General features: G+C 39.8%; 1 protein-coding gene across 8 annotated transcripts in view; it reads left to right on the top strand.

Moving 5' to 3' along the window:
- The window catches only part of DGKD (diacylglycerol kinase delta), a 78,742-nt gene that overhangs the window by 20,107 nt on the left and 40,822 nt on the right, over window positions 1-17,813 (top strand). Inside the window, exons 2-3 of one of the 8 annotated variants that reach the window (XM_087933016.1) lie at window positions 15,699-15,891; window positions 17,206-17,276. The exons of 3 other annotated variants lie outside the window; for them this stretch is intronic. The gene's annotated coding sequence lies outside the window, so the exon portion shown is untranslated. Of the gene's footprint in view, window positions 1-8,740; window positions 9,064-13,806; window positions 14,071-15,698; window positions 15,892-17,205; window positions 17,277-17,813 lie in introns of those variants that run through there. 4 more of the 8 variants (XM_087933015.1, XM_087933017.1, XM_026701311.2 and 1 more) reach the window with 4 other exon arrangements.

Here is a 17,813-nt window from a genome sequence, read left to right as displayed (position 1 = left end):
GATGCACAGACATTTCCACACACTTTTGGGGAGGAGGAAGTGTATGTTATACACCAAAAAATACGGTATATCAATTCCTAAGTTCTCCAGCAAGCCAAAGAATTTTACTGTATAGGATATTATTTCAAGCTTTGGGAATAGTATAACAATTTTTAGTGTCTGTTTCTATGCAGCACATTTTAAGAAGGACATTGACAAATGGAATATGTCCAGAGAACAACTATAATGATAAGTTCCTGGAAGGAAACACTGGAAGAACAGTTGGAGACAGTGGATGTGTTTAGCCTAGAAAAGAGGAGGCCTTGGGGACGTATGATGGTTATCTTCAAGTATCGGAAGGGCTTTCATATGTTAAATGGGACATAACTTGCCAGAGTTATTTCAGAACATAAGACAAAAGATGAGAATTTTAAATTGCAAGGAACAAGCTTTTAGCTGAACATCAAGAAATTGTTTCAATAAAAACTGTTTAATAATTACAGAGGCAGTGAAGTAGAGATATTTAAACAGAGGCTGTCCAAAATGCTGTAACAGTGGGTTGCTTCACTAGGAAAATAGACTAGATAAGCCCCATGATCCCTTACAGTCACTGCATACAATGATTCCATAATATACGTTATATAAAAAGAAATGAAATCATAGTTTTCATAGATCTTGTTAATACCTCTTATAAAATTGCCTAACATAAAGACAATACAGCTGAGTTTCTTTGGTAGTATTTATATAACCTGTAGATTTCTTTTTGAAGAGTAGCATTTTCTTCTCAATATGTTTTTCTGTAGCTTTGTTATCTGTATACTTTGATGATACACTGAACAGAAAAGGCATACCATTTTAGGTACACTTTTCAAAATGAGACATGTTGGTTTAAGAGCTTTCTACAGTTCATTTTGGATTTAGTTGAACTTCCTGTTTAATCAGTGCAGTTCTGCTGCTGACAGATAATTATGCTTGCGAGTCTTTAAAATTGTGGGCAGAAAAAGAAGAAGGAAGGGTACATCAGCTTAATTTATCACGATCTATCTTTTTCTTTATAATGTTGAATTATGCTTGATTATAGTCTCTAGCAGATATGATCATCTCTTGCTTAGATTTTAAAAGTTAATAAATAATTAGTAATCTGTTGTTTAAAAGTTTGATATAAAGGAATCATCACCCTGATGGCACAGTGGTTAGACTGCAGAGCTGCCTATTTCTCCTGTCTGCTGGCTGCCTGCAATTTGGCAGTTCAAATCTCACCAGACTCAAGGTTGACTCAGCCTTTCAGCCGTCCAGGGTCGGTAAAATGAAGACCCAGATGGTTGGGGACAATATGCTAACTCTGTAAACAGCTTAGAGAGGACTGTAAAAGCACTGTGGAGCGGTATATAAGACTAAGTGCTATTGCTATTGCTAATACAGTATGGCGGGGTCCCCAACCCCTGGTCCATGGACTGGCACCGATCTGTGGCATGCCAGCAACTGGGCCACGTAAACAAGTGAAACCCCATTTGTGACATGCAGGCAGCCAAAAAACCATGTGATTTCCCGTCCACACAAAAATCTTTCTCCACAGAAAGCTCCCTGGTGCCCAAAAGGTTGGGGGCCACTGCAGTTATCCACATTATATCCATGGGATAATCAATTGCACCTTCTCCGTTGCAGTTCCTGCCTTATGAAACATCTCCTCTGCCAGATCGAACAGGTCTCCAACCTTTAACCTTCAGGAAAGGACTTAAGACCTGGCTATCTTCCGAAAGTTTGGGATATGGTGAGGTCAGATTGGGAGGAGTATATTGTAGATTGAATCAAGGAAGTGTGTCTGTGATGCCAGGTTTTTCTGTTGTTTTTTCCTGTTGTTTGTTTTGTTCTTATTGTTATTGATTCTTGGCTATATGCCAACCAGAATATGGTTTAAGATGGGTGTGTATCTGATTTATTGATCAAATACTGTTGGCTTTCTCTGTCGCGTTGCTTGCCATCTAGAACAGCATCCCCTTCAGAGAGGCATATGACCCTTATGCAATTCTCATTCAGATAGTCCTTAAAAATATGACTTTTCCTTTTCCTAGAGTGAGTAGTAGGCCTCCAACGGAAATATGTATGAGAGGTTTTATATTCTGTGGCTAAATCTTAGCACCACTGTTCTTTCTTTTTCATTGTGTTGTTTTAATACTGTACTCTTTATTGTTGTACATTACCAGAAAATGCTATGGAGTTGGACAAATTTAATTAATAAATATAAATTTTGACTTGCAAGAAACCATAATTTCTTTGATAATAGAAAGTTCTCCAGCACAACGATTGGAGAATCCATAGCTAGGTTGACACATGCCATTCTGCCTGGAGATTGCGTCCATAATTTTAGCCACACCCCCTGTCAACTATCACTTTCCCCAATTCATGACTCAGTCTTGCCCTAGGAGGTTGTGGCTTGATTGGCTCCTCAATCTCCAGACAGAAGTGTGGATTCTTGAGTTGTTCATTCTGTGCTGTCAGGTTAGCTTTTGCAGTGCTTTAAAACACTGCTAAGACTTTTTTCCTTTCCTTTTTGTTGTCCTTAGAGTCCCTGTAGTTTTCCTCTTTTGCAGCTGCTTTCTGTCGGGCGGGGGGGGTTTCCCCGGGTGGGGAACCCGTCGCTCACCTGAGGCTTCGCTTGCCTAGGCACTGCTTTTTTAACGAGTCGCTACACAGCTGTTGTTTTGCCTTTTAAAAGTTTTTTTTCTTTTTTCCGGTTTAGTGGCTGTAGCGGCTTTAGCAACTTTGAGGTTTAGCTTTTTAGCACCGCTTGTGTTAACGAGGCTAGTTTGGAAGTCTCCTTTGGCTTGGCCACCCTCTGCTGTCAGTTTTGCCTTTTTCTTGACAGCTTCAGACTGAGAGCTACAGGGACAGGGTGCTGGCTTGCCGCCACAGCCCAGCCTTCTTTAGCCCCATTTCAGCAGCAGTCAATGAAGGGGCCAAAGTGCTGTCAAGAGGGCTGATCAGTTTCTGACGGCCAACAGCATGGCAGGGCAGGAAGCCTCTTCTTCTTCTTCTTCTTCTTCACCTCCCAGCCAAAGAGCCAGCTCCAGAAGAGGCAAATCAGCCAGCCAGGAGGCTGCTGGAAAAGTTAAAGCGAAGGTCCTTTATGCCAGAAAACCTTCCAGAGTGAAGAAAAGGATGGGGACAGGAAAATGAGAGCTCTGGAGAAACAAATTTCCAGAGCACAAAGAGAGTCTCAGGAAAGTATCCCAGCTCTTGCTTTGTCTGAAGCAATCCAGCTTTGCAGACGACTGCTGCAGTTCCCATGAGCTGGTCACCAGAGGGCAATAGGGAACATTTTTCTATATTTCCAACAGAAGGTTTGATTCAAACTGAGCAATTTAATTTCCCTTTGACTGTAGGGCAACTGTAGGACCTGATCCCCACCTTAGGCAGAGATCTTTAGCCCCTGAGGCTACTTTTACCCCAACTGGTGGGACTCTGCCCAGCTGAGAGGCATGAGCCTAGCCTATCTGAGGAACTTAAGGTCCTCATTTCACGTGCTATCTCCCAGGGTGTGGCCAGTACTCTGCATCTGGGGAGCAGGGCTGCTTCTATCTCTTCTGAGACACATTCCCAACAACCTCACCATTATTTGTATGCTAGAGAGGCTAAGCAATCACATAGGTCTGCATCTCCAGCCCACTCATTCAGGGATAGAGCCTCTGCATTACAGGAGGTGGAGTTGGATCAAGGTTTCTCTGATGATGAGCTTGAGATGGTTCCTGATCCCCTCCTTTTACTGGACTCTTCCGTCCAGCACTGTTCAGGTCCTTCCTTCATAAAGCCAAGGCCACTGCCCAAATTGAGAACCCTTCATCCACACCTGTGGAACCTTCAGGTCCTCAAGTGTTAGGCAAGACTGAGTTATCTGAACCAGTCATTATGCAGGAAAACATCCCTTGTCCCAGGTTTTTTCCTGAGGTTGTTCAAAGGCAGTGGAGCCAACCTGGGATTTTCCTAAACTAGGCAGTAATGATAGGAGGCACTTCAGTATAGCTCCTTCCTTGTCAGATACTTTGGAGTTACCCTCAGTGGATGATCCTTTGGCCTGTCTTGTTTCCCCCTCAGCGGTCTCTGGGGACATTGCTGAGGCCTTAAAGGCCGAGGATAGAAAGGCGGGATTGAATTTCCACCGTGCACACTTGGCCAATGCTTGGGCGCTTAAGGCAGCCACAGCCACCTCCTTTTTTGTAAGGACCTCCTTACTCTGGCTTAAGGAGTTACAGGCAAGAGTTTCCCCAGAGGAGACACACATTCACCAGGACATTAACAAACTGGTGGCAGCAATCGAGCTTTGGGCTGATTTCTCATTGCATGCTGCCTGTTTCTCCTCTAGGGCTCTCACTTCTAACAACACCTCCTATAGGCTCTTTTGGCTTTGCCAATGGCAGGCGGATGCAAAGACCAAATGGAGGTTGGCTGCTGCTCCCTACACGGGTTCAACTCTCTTTGGAGAGGCCTTGAACCCATTTCTAATGGAGAACAAGACAAGCGTAAATTCTTGTCCTCCGTCACTAGGAGAGCTGATAGGTGGCTTCGCCTTATGGGCGTCAGCCTTCCTTTCGTCAATCAGACAATGTTGCTGATTCCTTCTCCTTTCAGTGTTGCTTTCCCCCCAGGTCTGACCTACAGGACAGACCTCCTTTCCAGGATAGGTTTAGACAGCAACAGCATCCGCAGCCCTTTTGTGGGGGAAGGGGGGACGTCCCTTTCGCCTCTTCAAGTGACTGCCACAGCTCTCCACCCATTGGCGGGTGCCTAGGTCTATTTGCCCACCAGTGGGAAAGGATGATTTCGGACTTGTCGGTTTTCAGCACTCTAAGATTCGGCCTAATTCTGGAATTTTTCTCCATTCCTCCGAGGCACTTTGACCGTCGCCCCATCTCCAGAAACACCACCAAGAGAGATCTCATGGACAAGGTGATCCAACACCTCCTGGACATCCAGGCCATTGAGCCAGTTCTGGAAGATCAATGGGGGCACAGATTTTACTTGATTGTCTTCCTTGTTCCGAAGGCTTTGGGGTGATAGAGACCAATTCTGGACCTCAAAAGGTTAAACGTCCATTTGATGTACAAGAGGTTCAAAATGCATTCTCTGCAGTCAATCTTGGATGGCATCAGAGAGGGTGACCTCCTGTCATCGATCAATTTGACAGAAGCTTATCTCCACATCCCCATCCATCCCTGGCACCGACGGTACCTCAGGTTCTGTTACTCGGATCTTCACTTCCAGTACAGAGTTCTACTGTTCGGTTTAGCCTCAGCTCCCAGGTCATTCACAAAGATCCTGGTGGTGCACCTCAGGTCCATCCCGATGTGTCCCCAGTGCTACCTGGACGATATTCTCATCCAATTGTCCTTGTCCTGGTTTGCCTAGCAGGACCTAGAGACTACAATCTGTGTTCTTCAGGAACACGGATTCTCTATAAACTTTCAGAAAAGTCACCTGGTTCTGACCACTTGACTGCTCCATTTAGGAGCAGTGATAGACACCAGGCTGTGTGAGGTTTACCTTTCCCAGGAGCAAGAGGACAGTATCAAGTCCTTGGTCCCTCAAATCAGGACAGAACTCTTGGTTCTGTTGTTAGATCTCTCTCAACTCCTGGGAAAGATGGTCTCTTGCAAAGCCATTGTTCTATGGGCCAGATCACACCTAAGAACTCTGCAATGGTTCCTCCTACATTTCCAGAGGAAATGGAGCAGTAATTCCAGAGTCAAGGTCAGGGTCCCATTAGAGACTCTCAGGTCCCTCAGGTGGTGGGTGTCCCCAGCGATAGCAAGGGAAACACTATTCAAAGAACCCAGCTGTCTGACCTTGACCGCAGATGCCAGCCTTTTTGGATGGGGGGGGCATCTCCAACAACAGTTGCCTCAAGGACAATGGTCTCAGGCAGACCTGAAGAACAACATCAACTGGCTGGAGCTCCAAGCCATCCACCTTGCCCTTTGTCACTTTGAAGCCATGGTAGAGGGACAACACCTATTGATTTTGATAGACAATGTGGCTGCAAAAGCGCATATCAACCGCCAGGGGGAACCCATTTGAGGTCTCTCATGTGCAAGTCGGACCAACTATTTCCCTGGACAGAGACTCACTTGAGTTCTATCGAGGCGGAACACATCTCGGAGTTGGAAAACGTGCAGGCAGACTTTCTCAGCCGGATCACGGTGGACCACTCAGAGTGGCGACTGCACCCAGGCATCTTCTGGGAACTGTGTCAGAGGTTTGGCCGTCCAGTCCTGAACTTATTCGCCACCCCAACGAACTCACAATTGCCCAGATACTTCACGAGGTTTCCAACCCTGGGTGCAGAGGGAGTAAATGTCCTCCACTGTCCTTGGCCCAGGGGACTGTTGTATGCCTTCCCTCCTCTCCCCATCATACAGGGAGTAATCTGGAAACGTCTCGTGGAGCAGGCGGAACTCTTGCTGATCGTGCCTCATTGGCCCAGACAGCCATGGTTTGCAGACCTTGTCGGTCTCTCTGTGTCCACAGCTTTGGAGAATCCCTCAAGATAGGATCTCTCTCAGCCAGGGGGTTTTGATCCATCCAGAGCCTCAGTGGCTCCAACTGATCACCTGGCACTTGAGAGGTGGCTCCTGACAAGGGACAACTTCTCAAGAAGGGTGATTCAGATAATATAGGCTTCCAGGAGGCCTTTCACCAACAATTCTTTACAATTCTACTTGGAAGGCATTCTGTAGTTGGTGTGTTAAGTCTGGATCCCACAGCAGTCTCCACCCTCAGATCCTGGACTTTTTGCAAGAGGGTCTGGATAAAGGGTTAGCCCCTAATACTATGCGAAGACAAGTAACGGCCTTGTCTTCAGAATTGACTTATGGGGACTTAGACTCCATAGCGCACCATCCTGTCGTTTTTGAGGGGGGCGGCTAATTTAAAGCCACCTGTTGTTCGCAGGTATCCAACCTGGGACTTAGCTAAGGTTTTACACGCCTTTACTTTACCACCCTTCGAACCTGTCAGGTCTATGAATCTGTGGTTTTTGTCTTTTAAAGTCACCTTTTTTAGTCACCATCACATCGGCCAGGCAAATTTCAGAACTAGCTGCTCTCTCTGTAAGAGAGGAACTCTGCACCTTCTATGCAGACAGGGTGATTCTACATCTGGATCCCACCTTCGTCCCCAAGATCAACTTCTGGTTCCACTGGGCCCAGGAGATAGTGTTGCCCAGTTTCTGTCCAGCTCCTTCCCATCCGCTGGAACAGAGATGACACACTCTGGACGTAAGTAGGGCCTTATGCAGGTACATAAAACGGACGTTGTCTCACTGAAAATTGGAATCGCTATTTATCTCATTACAACCTTCTTCTCTAGGTTCAAAGGTCACTCTATTGATCATAAGCCGTTGGATAAGGGTGTGTATTGCAAAGGCCTACGAGACACAGTTGATTCCGGCCCCCAGATGAATGACTGTTCACTCGACTCGAAGCACTGCCACCACAGCCGCATGGGCAACACAGGCTTTGATCAAGGAAATCTGTAGGGCGGCGACATGGTCCTCACCATCTCCCTTTGTGTGCCACTATAAGTTGGACTCCTTTGCCTCTGCTGAGGCTGCCTTTGGGAGGAGGGTACTTCAGCGAGTGCATGTAGCTAGGGGGCACTCAGAACCACAGTCCCCGCCCATAGGAACACCAGGCTTTGGTACGTCCCAGCTATGGATTCTCCAGTCGCTGTGCTGGAGAAAGAGTATTGTCTTACCTGAACACTTCTTCTCATCACGACGATGGAGAATCCATTCCCTCCCTAGGAGGCAGTTAGGTCCTTCGTCCAGCACAGTAACACTGGAGGAGCTAGCGTCACCAACGAGTCCTTCAGATGCCATGTCTTTGTCATGAACTGGAGAAAGTGACAGTTGACAAGGAGTGTGGCTAAAATTATGGACTCAGTCTCCAGGCAGAATAGCATGTGTCAATCCAGGTATGGATTCTCCATCGTCGTGATGATAAGCAGCATTCAGGTAAGACAACGTTCTTTTTCTCAGCCTGAAAACTAACATTTTGTTGAGAGAAAATAAGATAGGATATAAGGAAGATACAAGAAATACTTTCTATGTATTTTGTGGAATTTTAAAAGAAATTGTTCTCAGTGTTGCTTCTGTGTGTGTGTGTGTGTGTGTGTGTGTGTGTGTGTGTGTATCTTCACATCTAATGAACCTAATATTCATTAAAGCATCCTGACTTTTTTCAGGGCTCCACCTGAACTGAAAAAAAGATACTGCTTCAATACTTGAATACACTTTATGAATAAGCTTTTTATTAAAGAAGTCTCTTTAGTTAATATTACTTTTAAAGCATAAACAGCTGTAATATATATATCTACTTTTCATAAACTGGATAGTATTAACTTCTTCTGTTCCCATTAAATCATTATTTAAAAATAAAACTGAGGAAATGTGTTGATAGCCTTTTGTCTACCAGGAATGTCATTTTCATCGTTCTGAATTACTTTCATTGAAATATCAAGACCAAATCTATATTTGCTACCTCTGAGGTTAGGGAAAATCCAGGGGAAATGTTCCCAGCCAAAGATGAAGGCCCGTAGTATATAAACAGACAGAATCTCTTGTGCCAATGAGAGGGCAGAGTTGTCTACTACTTTTATTCCCTTAGGACTGCCCTCTACAACTGAAGTTTGTGTTGCTGGTAGGGGTGGAGTTCATCTCTGGAAGTCTTCATGCACTCTCTTCTAGGAAGTACCTCTTGACTCTACCACAGACCGGAAACAACATGTTTTCACAGCAGTGCCTGTGTCCTGAATTTTCTGCCAGCAGATTTCTGCCCCTGCTTTTTCTTCAGAATACAGCTAATCAGTTTGAATCAGAATTTCCAGAATTTGGTTGAGGGAAGAAATATTCCTGTTATTGTTACAAATTTTTAATAACTTACTTGCTATAAAAGAAAGATCCAAACTCAGGGACATGAAGTAGAAAAATATTGATGGTGATATTATGCCTTTTTAAGAAAAGAGAAGCAGAACTACTGAAGACCGCATGTTCTTAATTATTAAAATCCATCAGGAAGCATACATTTTAGAGTAAGTTTATCAGTTTTTTTCTGTTTCTTTGTAGTGATAACATTGATGGATTTCACCATGTTACTCTATTCTGTGTTATGGTATAAATGAATGCTTTTTAGGACTGAAAGTACATGAGAGAGAATATTGCTTCCAGAGATGCAATTAGAAATGCCATATTTTCCAGCACAGAAAGAGATGAAGATCAGATACGAAGTTTGTACTCATTATAATGTAACACCTAATTTCCTCATTTAAATGAGTTAAAATATTTATTTCTGTAGATTTTGATATCTATAAAATTGTTTATCAAATAATGAGCACCCTGGAATTAGAATTCTATCTGCAGAACGAACAGTAAGAAATTTTTTTGGCATTAATTATAACATTTAAAACATTTAAAAAAATTTCTGCTGTAGTATTCTCTATTTCTTCTTGCCTTTTCCTCAGTATGTTTAATCTACCATACATGATATTCTTCCGACTAAAATCGGAATTCTGATTTTTTTTCTTTTATCATCATCATCATCATCATCATCATCATCATCATCATCATCATGCTTTTTTTGCAAAGTTGCCACTGGTCAGTGGAAAAAAGCCAGCCAGTTCTCTCCGCTTGCAAGCGTGGGAAGCGCCAAAACTCCGTGTTTTTAAGTGGTGGGGAGGAAGACCCGAACCGAGCCGAGCAGCTGGGCTGTTTTGAGTTCCGTGTTTCCTTTGCAACTTGTAAGCATGAGGGTAATCAGAAGCAGAAAAGTTTTTGCATGGTTTCCAAGGCATCTCCTCTCCTGTTCCTCACCCCTTCTGTCCCCTCTCCCCCTAATTCCTACCTCCCCCCTCACCTCCGACTCAATAAGCAGCACTGTTAGTTTGGAGTCCCATCCCTGTGGCGGGCGGGCTGGCTGGCTGGCTGGCTTGGCAAGCGGACAAACTGAACAGCGGCTTGGCTACCTACCTTGCGAGGCAGGGGAAGGTGGGAGAAGGGGTGGCATGGGGCGGGCGGGGGAGAGGTTTCCCGGGAATGCGGAGGTGTGGAAAGAGCCAGATGGCTGCAGCTCCCTCCAGAGAGCGAAAGCAATGTTCATTTACTGGAAAATTCCCCTGCGGGAAGTCGCGCGGAGGGGGGAAAAAAAAGAGCTTGGAGCGGCGACTGGAACCCGACTGGAACCGGAGCTCCCTTGATTAACAATTCTGAATTTTTTTCCCTTTCTTTTTTTACTCCCTTCCCGCTGTTGATAATTAGGATCCAGTGCCTCCAGGGTCCTGTCGGCAGTTTGGCGGGGGGGATGATCAGATTTGGGGAGGAGGGCGAGGTCGGAAGAAAAAGGCACCCCTGGCTACTTTTCAGATTTTTTTTTCACAGGGGAATATCATGCCTGTCTACTAAACAATACATCTGGCACATTCTTACATTAATGGTAGAGGATGGGTATATTTCCTTGAAGGTAAAATACCTGTTTTGCTTCTTATATTGAATGTATTACTTGAAACAAGAAAAAAACACAATATGCTGGAGGTTGTCGAACTGTGAGTCATCTCCCATTTTATCTTATTATTTTATTTATTTTATTATCTATTTCTTGACCATCACTAACCCAATGAAATAATTGATTTGTGATGGGGACCATACACATTTATATGCCATTTTAGGAGTCACAGCTCCACAAAATTTGTGCATCCCTATGTTATGTGCTTCCCTGTTCTTCCCTTCCAGAGAGATATTATAATACTATAGACTGGTCCAGTTACTAAAAAGCATCATCATCATTATCGTTATTATTGTTACATTTTCATTCTGCATTTTATGTATATGTAATTCAAGACAATGAACTAAATACTTATGGCCCCTATTTACCTTACATGTTAAATAATGGGATTTATTCCCTAATAAATGCCAGTAAGATTGCTTCTCAAATGAAAAATAGTATTAATAGTGAAGTATTCCCAAACTATAGCTTGTAGTAAAAAAAAACTGTGAATTGGTAAATCAATTCATTAGATTTTTGTGTTCAGTAGTGCTTCAAGAAATATTCAGATTTTGAAACACAAAGGTATGAGGACTATTTATATAAGGGAAAGACATTCCATATTATCTGTGAATGAGACAAATTGTTTACATTCGATATGACCAGGTCTACACATCAATAGAATGAACAATGACTTTTGCTGTTAGGGACCAAATCCTAATTTCTAATATTCATGGAATTAGGTTATGTAAATATCAGTTAATGGGAATCAATAAACTATATGTTTTCAGTGGTGTTGTCTAAACTGATCTCAGAGATGCCACCTTTGGTTTTCGTTAGAAAATATTTTTGTTTTCAACAAGCCTTTAAGTTAGTTCTTACTTGACACTGTTTTAAGCTGGTTGAATTGTTACTATTTGCTTTTTGCATTTAGTATTTTAATTAAATAATGTTACATTAAAAATTGCTATTTTTAAAAAAAAGTAAAAGTAAATATAGATCCCCTGTTTATGGATTTATTGATAATAACCTGTGGAGATTCTTAATTTCAGATTCTTGGGGTGTAATTAATCTTTGGAGAAAGTCTGCTTATTGCACGTTTATTTTTTACTCATCGAGGTACTTTTTTCTAAAGACAATTACAATCCTGTTTGATTTTGGACTTCTGCATTGTTCAGTTTTGCTTTTTATTGCACATGTATTTTTTTAATCATGGAGATACTTCTTTCTAAAGACTGTTATGATGTTGCATTTATGCATTGTTCAATTTTGCTTTTTACTTGTTATCTCAAATGTACTCAGATGAGTAATAATGAGGTAGAAATATATTGACAATTAAATCAGATACTTAAATCAGGAGATTAACATTCCTTGAGGAAGCAGGCTTGTTTCCATATGTTAAACAGGAACACTGAACTCTGTTCTGTTCCTTTGTTCTCAGCATATGTTTGTACTTTGTTTGCAAAGCTGCAAATAGAACAAGAGCCAGTTTTTATATTATATTACATTTCCTATTTGAGTCACTTGGCTTATCTCTCTGTAGTCCTTTTATCCTAGAGCCAAGATGGCGAACCTATGGCATGCGTGCAGGAAGTGGCACACAGAGCTATCTCTGCTGGCACGTGAGCCATCGCCTCAAATCAGGTCTACTGTGCATGCGCACACACCTCCTGCCAGCCAAATGATTACTGGGTATCTACTGCACATGTGTGGGGTGTGTGGCATGGAGACACACGTGCATGTGCAGAGGCATGGCGTGCACGGGAGTCCGTGCATGTGCAGAGGTGGCGGGGCATGCACGGGAGCATGCACGCATGTACTGGGTGTGGAGTCATGTGCGCATTGCACGTGTGTGCACACACTTTCGGCATGCAACGACGAAAAGGTTAGCCATCATTGTCCTAGAGTATACTAGACTTCTTTCAAGGATGTCAGGGTGGCATTTTAACATCTAAAACCAGCGATATAGATATCATATATTGACACTTGTGATGGCAATTTATATAACAAACAATTCAGAATCAACTTCAATAAATGAGTAGATTGTGCTTCCTAATCTATAAAGTTAATCCAGATATGGTCTACAAAGTCCTTATTGCGGTTGCCTTTTTAAAAAAAGATGAAGTAATAGAATATATTTCATTTTTACAAGATTGGTATATTCTTACTTAAGTCTCATGAGAGGTTGTCTGGAGAATCAATCTAATATCCTTCAGCTATTTTACATTTGAACTCCATCAGCCAGAATGGACAGTGGCAAAAAATTGCAGAAATTGAAGATCAAAATATCTAGAGGACATGAGACTTTCATCCTGAAGGCTGTGCTGACTTACATAACAAGTGAATTTGGTGTGTATTTGTAATTTTTAGGAATATTTTACTAACCCATTAAGACCACAGGATCCCTTCAGCAAGAAGTGCTGGTTACTCATGTAACTAATTTGAAAGGAATATGATAGATATAAATCCATTAAAAAATTAAACTGATTTGGCTGCATTACTGAAATTTAAGTTTCAAAATGAAGAATACGCTTAAGGACTTCTAAAGCATATTTTCATTTTCTGAGGTTTGGGTTAGAAAGAGACGGTTTCGTTTGCACTTTTCCAATTACTATATCAAGCTTTTATTAAATGTGTTACAACTTTAGTTTGTTTAAAATTATCTTAGAGCTAGAGAAAGGAATTTGACCCTGAGCTGGGAGCTCTTTTCCCAGAGAATGCAGTCTCATGTCAGCAATTTTTCTGCAAATAAGAAAAGATAACAAGGCAGAGAGAGCAATATGGAATATAGACTTATCTATGGGTGAGGCTGAATGATAAATATTAACAAGGAAGCAATCAGAAAGTTGTTTCACTTGTTACTGCTGTACATAGTCTCACATTTTATTTGAACGAATTAAGGTGAGGTACAGAGAGTTTTTCAAAGAGCTAAAGGTAATGTTTTAGAACCTTCATTACTTCCTGTTCAAACCGTTCTTTGTCTTGCTTTTTTTTTCATGTCAAGCCAGTTTTGCAAGTTTACTTATGTTTTAAGTAATCTTTGGAAGAAAAATGAAATACTGTGTAAAATGAAATCTGCATTGCTGTACTAGATATGTTTAAAATTATTGTAGATAAACCTACCCATTAGCAGTTGTGACATTATGATGAGCAGTGTTAATCAGATCGCATTCTTATCCCTGTGGGTAAAGAAAATGTCTTTACTTATTCATGATAGTAGAGGCAAAATGGCTACCTTAAATAATAGTTTAATTCTTTTCTAGTAAAATTAGAGAGAGAGAGAGAGAGAGAGACAGACAGACTTTTTTCTATTGCAGATCCTTCCTTCCTTCCTTCCTTCCTTCCTTCCTTCCTTCCTTCCTTCCTTCCTTCCTTCCTTCCTTCCCTATTAAGTTTGTATAGGTATCAAGCAGGCTGGTATTTCAGAAAGGAAATGATTCCCTTTGTTCTGTAGCAAAAATTGGCAAGCTGACATCCTAAGCTTTATCATAAAAACCTAGTATGTGTGATCAATTCAAATCTCTGGGAAAAGAAGTTGAGGAACAAGAATAAAAGAAAATAGGTATGTGTTTATATATCTCATGGACAAAGGAGATTGTCAAAAAGAAGGAGAAAAGTAGATGGTTTTACATATTTTTGGCTTATATTATCTAATAGATGATCTTCAGTTAAAGTTCTCAATATAAAGGAAGTCACCAGTTCTAACTTTACAGAAATAACTATAAACTATAATTGAGATGATGAGCTGTGAAATATTTGAGTCTAGAGAAAAGTAATTAAATACCATAGTTAATTGAAGTTTCTTGCAAAAGATATTAAATAATTGATAAAAGTTATAGCTTGTAAAAATATTAAATTCTATAAGGCTTATTTCACATATAACTCAAAGCATCCAATATTTTGGAAGTTTTTATAGCATTTTTTTTTTCATTTTGATGAAGGTCTTGTAGGAAAATGATTTACAATTGCCTATTCATTTTTATATCTGGATTATAGTGTTCTATTTATTGTTAATTTTATATAAAATTGTGAATTATTTTCTTATATTTTAATCTCTCTGCGTAGAAATACCTTGGATGTCATGTTCATTGGCATCATATTTTAGAAAATTATATTATACTAAAAACTAATCTGGTTACAAATTAGCAACTGTTCCAGCTTCTTAGAGATGCATTTGACAATTGTAATAAAAGCATACATTTTGCATTATTTAGATACAGTAAGCTTAAGATCAGTGATCTGTATCTCTGGATACCACTGTATACCATCATCTCTGCACTTAACTGAGTTCTGTAGTACTCCTATTAATTTTTTATATGTTGTGAAGCTCAATTGTGTGCCTTCATTCCTTCCATTCAATAGCATTCTCCTGAGCCTTAAATGAATCAAGCAGATTCTCTGAAAAAGAAAGAAGCAGGTTGAAAATTCATTTTTTTATGTGTCCAGCCAACCAGTTCAATTTTCTTTTTAAAAAGAGGAAAGGGAGGGGGGGAAAATATGTGGGCTTTTGCATGTATTGTAGGCAGTTCAGTAGTTTTTAGTTCTGAAATGTTTATTTTGAGACTTGTTGTTTTGTGCTTTGGACAAATTATTCAAAATGTATCAATTTTTCCATGGGAGGGCAGGATTAGTTTTGCCTCTGTTTATTTGAATAGTTCGTGCTTATGTGTGTATCTTTTGGGATTTTTCTCCAAATCACAACTTTTACTCTATGAATTGATTGTATTTCCATTCTCATGTGCTTTTTGGACTCAAATCTCTGATTTATCATTGGGTTCTTTTCCTTGTGATGAATTTCTCAGATAGTGACACATAAAGCCTCAACTGTTGTCATTCTTTGTTTTCTTTTTGTGAGATGTATATATATCTTTAATGCTATGTTTAGTTAAATTGTTAGCTTTATATTAGAGGCTTCCATCTACCCTTTGGTTTCTATTTTGATGATGTGTTTATCCCATCAAAACTTTTATTTTATAATTGTGCTAGTGAGAGTTTCTTGATTTTCCTTATGTCCTCACTGATAAAAAAAACAAATTAAATTGGACCGGCATAATAATTGAAGTAACAGAAGTGTGTAGGTCTAACTTTGACATGAATAATATGGTTGTTAAACCCAAAAGTTATTAGTCAATTTTATTTGCAGAATTGCATTTTATTTTACATCCTACTTATAGCTTATTCTTTTTAAAGTTCTGAAATTCTTGGGAACTCCAGACCGACAAATAAGACACAAAGCTGTGTTCAAGCAGGATGTGAGTAAAGAGGAAACAGCTATAGTTATCACTCTCTGTCACACACCAGTGTTGGCTGTTTTCAGAAGCCGGCTGCATCAGGATAGCTATCTTTAGCAGATTCATTTTGTCTACCTTAAAGTTCGTTTGAGGTATGTTTCTATGTATTTTAAGCTAATCTAGATCCAGCCAATTTAGCATTAATTTGGTCTTCTGTCTCTTGGTCATTGTGTCATTTGTCTCAATAAAGGGACATTTTATTACATGTTTTATCAAAGCCTTTGTTTCTTTTTTGAAAATGTTCAGAGCAGTTGACAAATGTTGGGAAAGCTCTAGTGACACAGTGGATAAAAATTTTGACAGAATCAAAATGAGACAATAAATCATAAATTTCATTCTCTTTGGAAATGAATATTTAAAAAGAGGTTTAATAATAATAAAAACAAAATGGGGAACATAGAGATTATTCTAGCATTTGGAAATAAGGAAAGTTATTTTGCGTATACATTTTGCTCTTAATTATTCATTTTTCCTCAGTTTTTTTCCTTTAAAGTCTTATGTTTATTTTAATGAGATTAGCAATGATATGAAAATTTTGATTATTTAATATATTTATAGAGATTGCTTTGAGGTAGAATGACAGTATACAGAAAATTTGTGTCAGATGCTGGTGGCCTTCAATCTAAAACAGCCTTTATGTTTTGACTTAATATATTATCTTTAATAAGCAATTCAGCATGAAAGCAATATGATAATTGTTATATATGTTTTGTATTATATTTTATTCTCTGTGCTTCATACTGGTTTTTCTACATGCATTTGTAAATACGCTGTGTGTGTGATAGTGAAAGACAAATAAGACAATGAGTTTGAATCTGACGTGCTTCTGTCATGAATCTGATATGTTTCTGTCATGTTATATAGATATATAGATGACAATTTTTGGTACATTATAAACACATAAAGGTTGATCTAGTTACTATATTCAAATCAGATTGTTAATCATATTTACATATAACTTATACAAAATCTGTCAGTAGAAAAATTAAAAATCATTGAAGCAATTTCAAATTCATTTCAAATTTAAAACATTGACTAAACCAATATAAACTGTTCAACATAATTATAAAATAGGTTGTATTTTTCTTTAACTTTAGGAGAATCTTCCAAATATTTTTCCTTTTTATCATAAGAATATACTCTAAGAAAACATTTAGCCTATATTCCTGTACAATAATTTTTAAAATATTTTCACTTGGCCTGTCTTAGTACAGGCTTTTGTAATTTAGTGCCGCTCAGATGACTTGGACTACAATCTTCACCATTCCTAGCCAACAAAATAGTAGGCTCTTATTATAGAACATATTGGAATTCAGCTGTCTGTATATAGACTGTTGTTTCTATGTATGCATTCTAATTTTGGGATTGCTTAATTAGATCAACCTTTTTGTGTATTTATTTTGCAGGATATTTTTGTCTGTATGTTTCCTGTATCTGTATGATGTCTGCTGTAAAGGGGGACTAATAGCGATAAAGGGTACGTGTTTATTTTTATGTCCTGTCATGGATTCACAGATTGCATTTGAGATTAATCTCATCTATAACATTTCTTGTCTATAAAGTAACCTTCCAGGAAAATGTGCCTTCTACACTCCTTTTTTGGTGGCATGCTTGTGTTTGCCTTTAGCCTGCTTGATGGCTTACTGTGTTTATTTACCTGTTTGGTACATGTACAGTTCCTAAGTTTTGGCTGTGGCCTGAGGTGGGATTTAGAGGCCTGAGATGATGATAACTTGTTTCAGGCCCTTTTAGAAATCCCTTGGTTCTGCCTCTTAGTGCTCTACAGTGTGCATTAATAAACTTATACTGGGAATAATCTATTTTTTGGCAGATCCAAAAAACAGGGACACTCATAGTAACACTTCCAGAAAATTACTGTATTATTCCATACCTGTAGACAGAATCTTGCCAAAGAGAAGGATTCAACTATCTACATCAAGGATAAACTCTGAAAACTATTAGGAAGGGTCTGTTTTCACCCTCTTTCTGTCACACAAACTATCTGAACTGAGCT

The sequence above is a fragment of the Pseudonaja textilis genome, chromosome 4, assembly GCF_049901715.1.
Source record: "Pseudonaja textilis isolate UNSWEBS1 chromosome 4, rPseTex1.2, whole genome shotgun sequence".
Lineage (NCBI taxonomy): Eukaryota > Metazoa > Chordata > Lepidosauria > Squamata > Elapidae > Pseudonaja > Pseudonaja textilis.
Note: the sequence above shows the minus strand (reverse complement) of the source record. Positions and strands in the feature narration are given on the sequence as shown.